Raw genomic sequence first — 5,901 nt, 5'->3', positions numbered from 1 at the left:
AATGTTCTAATCACCCCATGACAGGACTGTTGGCAGTTACCTCCTCTCCACAGCTCCCCTCCCCCCCAAACCACTCATCTGCTTTCTGTCTGTATAGATTTGTCTGTTCTAGACACTTCATATGCATGAAATCATGTATTACATGGCCTCTGCCTTCTGGCTTCTTTCCCTGACCATCATGTTTTCAAGAACCATCTGTGTGGGAGCACGTGTGTATATACATTTTTAAAAACACGTTGAGATTACATCGCACAGGCATTAACTCAGTTTAAACATTTACATATTTACATATTTTAAACATTTTCCTTCCATCATTAAATCCTCGAAAAATAGTACAGACTTATAAATCCCAGCTTTTAGAGAGGCCAAGACAGGAGAATCCCAAGTTCAAGGCCAGCCTGGTGAATGGAATGAGACCCTGTCTCAAAACAAAAAGTGGGGGCTGATGAGACAGATCACTGGGTAAGGGCACTTGTCACCAAACCTGACAACCTGAGTTCCGTCCTCAAAACCCACAGGATGAGAAAAGAAAGCCTACTAACTGCCCACAAGTGCCCTCTGCCTTCTCAAGCATGCCATGGTACCCTCAAGCCCACACCCCACACCCTTACTCACATACAAACAAACAAACAAATAATAAATAAATAATGTATATAAAAGAAATAAACCGTGAAAAAGAGGCTAATTATACAGCTCAGGGGTACAGGCCTGCCTAGCATGCACCAGGCATTAAGTTTAAAGCCTCAGAAAAAGGAAGTGAAGGGAAAGGACAGTTTGAACAGTTCTGTACATTTGTGTCTTGGTTGCCTCTCCGTGGATGGAGCCTGAGCTCTCGGGCCCTGTGTGAACTGATGTAGTGTTTGCACACATTGATACACCCCTCCCGTGCACATCAGGACCCCTCCAGCCGGCACAGCTACATCAAGGCAATGCCCTGCCCCTGGGCTGGCCTGTAAAGAAGCACGTCCGTGGGGTAATGTTGCCCATGTCCTGTCCAGATGCACTCTGGCAGACAGTGCGTGGTTGTGTGAACCTATGCACACCCAACCCTTGGACCTCCAGAGTACAGCAGCACAGCATGTGCACCCCATGTTCACTTGAACCTTCCATGCTTACTGAGAGGCGTTGGGGCGGGGGTTGCCATGATAAGCAAAGCTTTGGCAGCTATTAATGTTTATTTCAGTCGCGCGCCCTGTTCTTCCTTCAGGAAGATGCCTAGAAACGGACTTCAGTGTGTTTGAGGGAGACAGAGAATTTGAGATGTAAAGCTTTTTGACTCTGCTATTTTCTTTTTTTCCAGAAAGTTCTGACCCGTGCCACTTACCACAATAAAGCCTAATTTATTAGAGGGCTGCCGCACCAATTCTATTCCAGGGCAAACTGTCCCACCGTGTCCCTAACACAGCAGACCATGGTTGGTACTGAGCCTCCTGGGCATCCTCACAGGCCACTCCCCTGTTTCCTAGCTGCTTCGTCCCAGTCTTTACCTGCTCACCCATCTCTGCCATGGCCCTTAGATTAAAAACAGCCCCTCCAGCCTAATCTCCTTCCTCGGCAGCTGCTCTGCTACTTTTTTCTCCTTAGCACTTATCACCCTCTAATCAGCCACACCATTTACTTATTTTATTATTCTGGCCCACTACAATTAATCATTAGAGCCTGGCCCTGTGCCTGGCATGAGTAGGCACACAAGAAGTTAACTGTTGAATCGAATCCACTGCGGGCGCTAAATGCTACTCTTACAAAATTGGGGCCCACCCTGCCACCCACATCCACTGTGAGAGTCTTCTACCAGCTCCCCATCAGTTTTCTTTTTTCTTGACTCTGAAGTAAATTGAGAGGCAGCTTCCTTTGGAGTTGTTTGTTCTGCCCCTAAAAGAAACTTGGACTTAGGCAAACCCTGTCAGATAAGCCAGTCTGTGACCCGAGAGAACAAAGGTCTGCTTCTGGTAGGAGTGCAGATGCTTCCGGGGTTCTCAGAGAGGAGAACTCACACGGGCACCCATCTTCCTGGGACCTCCCAGGTGCTGGCTCCCCGACCTTGTGGACAAGGACTGCTGCCCACAGTCCTTGGAAAGCAGAAACCTCTGTGTGTTGCAAACACAGGCCTGGGGACCGGAAAGGCAGGTCTCAGCAGAAGCAGGGAAATCCCTTCTCTGGCCCAGCCCGGCACCGCAGGGAGTCCCTGTGGAGCCTCCCCATTGTACCACACTTCCGGCCAAGCTCCTGGACTTTCTACTGTAACTGAGGAGCGAAATTCCCAAACCCAATATGGTCATGTTTTTAAAGTGCCCACAAGTCAATGAACAAAGTCCCATAGTTAATGGTCTCAGGGTCAAATCTGCATCAACGGAAAGAAGTTCAGCGCTCATCTGAATCTCAAACTCGCTCCACATTCCCTCCTACGCGAATCGCACTGTCCCCGCCCCCACCCCACCCCGGAGGCCCCAGCCCGCAAGCCCCAGCCCCTCCCGGCACAGCCAAAGCCTTGCTTACTATAAGACCTATAAAGCATGGAGCCCACCGAGATTGGCCTCAGAGATCCAGCCCCGTAACTTCTGACAGGAATATTCTAAACTTTTTTGGGGGGAATGTCTGTTAGAGCCCAAAATCGTTCTCTAAATCTCTGAAGATGTGTGTGTGTGTGTGTGTGTGTGTGTGTGTGTGTGGTGGCTAAGCTATGCAATATGGTCTTTATAAACAATACAAAAAAAAAAACCATTCATAATGTTCACACAGAAAGCACAGGAATCCTAGCAGTTTGGTGAGTTTCCAGAAGCCAGCGATCCCCATACAGCCACCTAGGGGTGGTCCATTCAGGGAAGCTCTGCTCAGATCAACAGACTATCCATGACCACCCACATCCCCATAGATCCCTCTCAGGGACTCTGCTTTCCCACACCACTGCTATGCTGACATCTGGCAGCTGAGACTGGGTTAGGCTGCTCTTGAACTTGGGGCTTATATGTTACCTGTGTCTGGCTTCTTTCAGTGTGAGTCATGCTCTTGCAGTAGCGACAGTTGGGGTTTTTGTTTGTTTTTGTTTTTGTTTTTGTTTTTGTAGCTGGGCTGTACTCCACTTCAGGAATGGGTTAACTTACTTATTGGTCATTACAATGGCTGTCTGGACAGGACATTCTTTTGTGCCAAATACTCAGCATCCTTGGGTGTACTTGGAGTAGGGTTGTAGGGCGACAGGACACATACGTGCTGAGCTTTGCTAGCTAGCCAGACAGATTCCCAACGTGGTTGCCCTCTGGACAGCCATGTCTGAACTTCTGGGTATCTGTGTGTTCGATGGCTCTCTCTAGGCTGGTCTTTCATGTTTCAGTCATTCTGGGAGAAGTATAGCATCATGTTTCAGTTTTCATTTACACTAAAGAAGCACATCTTCCTTTTAAAACTCTTGGTGTGTAAGGCATGAAACAGTGTGAAAGACACTGGATTGTAATGGAGATCTGAAGACAGGGCCTGGAGAGGGGCTCCCCAGAACCTAGAAATCAGGGGAGCCATGACAGTAAGGGTTGGAGGGGCCCACTTGCCAGAGAACAAGAGATCTGATGTCACCTTCCACCTTGGTGCACCCCAGCCTCAAATCTCCAGACTCTGACTTTATTCTCCACACTCTGACCAGTTTCCTGTCCTTTTCTGGCAGTTCTTGCTGTTACACCCCCCCCTCCCCATCTCCTAGCTATCACCTCTCAAAGTGCCACTCAAGGGTCATACCTCCAGACAGCTCCCTCCACTCTCCGCTCGCTTTAACTGTGAATAGATTTGTGGTCTGTCAGATTACAGCCACTGGCATGATTATGTGACCTGTACAGTTTCCTCCTCCTCCTCTTCCTCCTCCTCCTCCTCCTCTTCCTCCTCCTCCTCTTCCTCTTCCTCTTCTTCCTCTTCTTCTTCCTCCTCTTCCTCCTCTCCCTCCTCCTCCTTTTTCATTTGTTACAACAGCATTCTGAAGTTGGGAGACTTGCATGAAAATCTAGCTCTCTAACAATTCTTGAAAAAAATGAAGTAGAGGGCACCATGGCAACCAGCAGCTGGAAGCTGAATGGCAGCTGCTACCTTTTTCAGGCATGCCAATGCCCAGTTGACCACAATCCTCTCCCTGATACATGAGACCAGCTCTTCCCAGCTGCGGTGTGCACTCCTCTCAAGTCAGACAGACCTCTAGTGGCACATGTGAGTTGTTGTTGTTGTTGTTGTTGTTTTAAGAGGTGCATCAAGGAATCCAGGAGGGGGGTGGGGAAAAGGGGGGAGAGGACTCCAGTAAGGGTGTGGACAGGTTAGCTATGGGCAAGTGAAGTTCAGTACACAGAACAACATGGCTTAGAATGGTCCTGGAGAAGGTGTCAGGCAAATGAGCCTCCACCAGTCACAACTCTGAGGTCAAAAAGAATGCAGGAACCAGAGCTAGGGATTTTCATGGCCACAGCAGTCTCACACGGGGATCTTGACAGCTTGTAGTCTCAAGGCTCTCCCACCCTGGGCTTCAGTGCCACAAACATCATGAGTATTTGTTTATGTGTGTATCGTTTTGATGGATGTGTGGATGCATGTTCACACCTATGTGGGTACACATACACACATGAGCATGTACATATGCACACACATGCACACATTCACATAGGCACACACATGAGCCCAAGTGTATAGAAGCCCAAAATTGATGTCAAGTGTCTTCTTGAATCTTCCTCCACTTTATTTCAGACGAGGCAGGATCTCTCTGAACCCAGAGCCTGCCAATTACAGCTAGTCTAGCTAGCCAGCTTGCTCTAGGGAATCTTCTGTCTCTGCCTCCCAAGTTTGGAGATCACAGGCTGCCGCCAACATACATGTCCAGTTTTCAGGTAGGCTCCAGGACTCTCAGCCCTGGTACTCACGATTGAAGGTAAGTGTTTTATCCACTGAGCCATCTCTCTAGGTGCCTATCATGAATATGTAACAGTGTGTGCGATTGGGTGTCCACACCTTCCTCCACTCAGCTCTAGTGTAAGAGAACAGGTTTCTCCTACTTTTATCATACACAAGTGGGCTAACAAGTGTTCATGGGGTGTGTTCACACTTAACCTGACTGTAGGCTCCCTGAGGGTCATAGGATAGTTTTAAACCCTCCAGAGAGGTGTGGTGTAGTCAGGATCTTTATCTTTCAGCTTCCCACTTCACACGCAGTGGTTAAAGTGGCATGTGTCCACTGATAATCAAAGTCACCCAGTTGCTAGGATCCATAAACTAATGCTGCACTCCGTCGGGCTGTGCTATACCAACTCGGGGAACTTAGAGGCTACTCCCTTCTTTATTGCATTTCTTGCCCAGCAGCTGTCACAAAGGCCTAGGACAGAGATTGGGGTGTGGGGTGGGGTAGAAAATTCAACACAGTGACTTCAGTCCCTGTCACTTGTTTGTTCCTGCAGGCCAAAGTTCAAGAAGCAGGGAGGAAAGAGAGGGGCATGAAGGAGGACTGTGTGAGGGGAGGACTGGGAGGAGGATGTAAAGTGAATAAATAAATTAATGGGGAAAAAAGAAGTAGGACAGACCATGGGAAGGACCGTCTACTACATGGAAAGAAAATACACTGAGGTCTGACATGTAACAGGGATTCCCTGGAATTGACCCTTAATAGCTGTTATTCGAGACCAATTGCATTAAGATATCCTAACAGAGAATCATTCATTCACGCAAAAAACAAAACAAAACAAACACCTTTGTTGAGAATTGTTGCTGACTTTTTACTCAAGAAGTGACTCATGCTTTAGGAAAACTAAGTCCGGGGAAAGCGATAGTGACCGATGAGCTAACAGGAGATGGTGCGGCTGGGAGTTATGTGAGAAGGTGATACTTGAGCTGAAAGCTGAACTGTAAGCATCAGGCAGATGGGCCTATACAAAGGGGACAAGG

Source organism: Grammomys surdaster, unplaced genomic scaffold (assembly GCF_004785775.1).
Source record: "Grammomys surdaster isolate TR1022 unplaced genomic scaffold, NIH_TR_1.0 129, whole genome shotgun sequence".
Taxonomy (NCBI): domain Eukaryota; kingdom Metazoa; phylum Chordata; class Mammalia; order Rodentia; family Muridae; genus Grammomys; species Grammomys surdaster.
The sequence above is the reverse complement of the archived record's forward strand: the minus strand, read 5'-3'. Positions refer to the sequence as shown.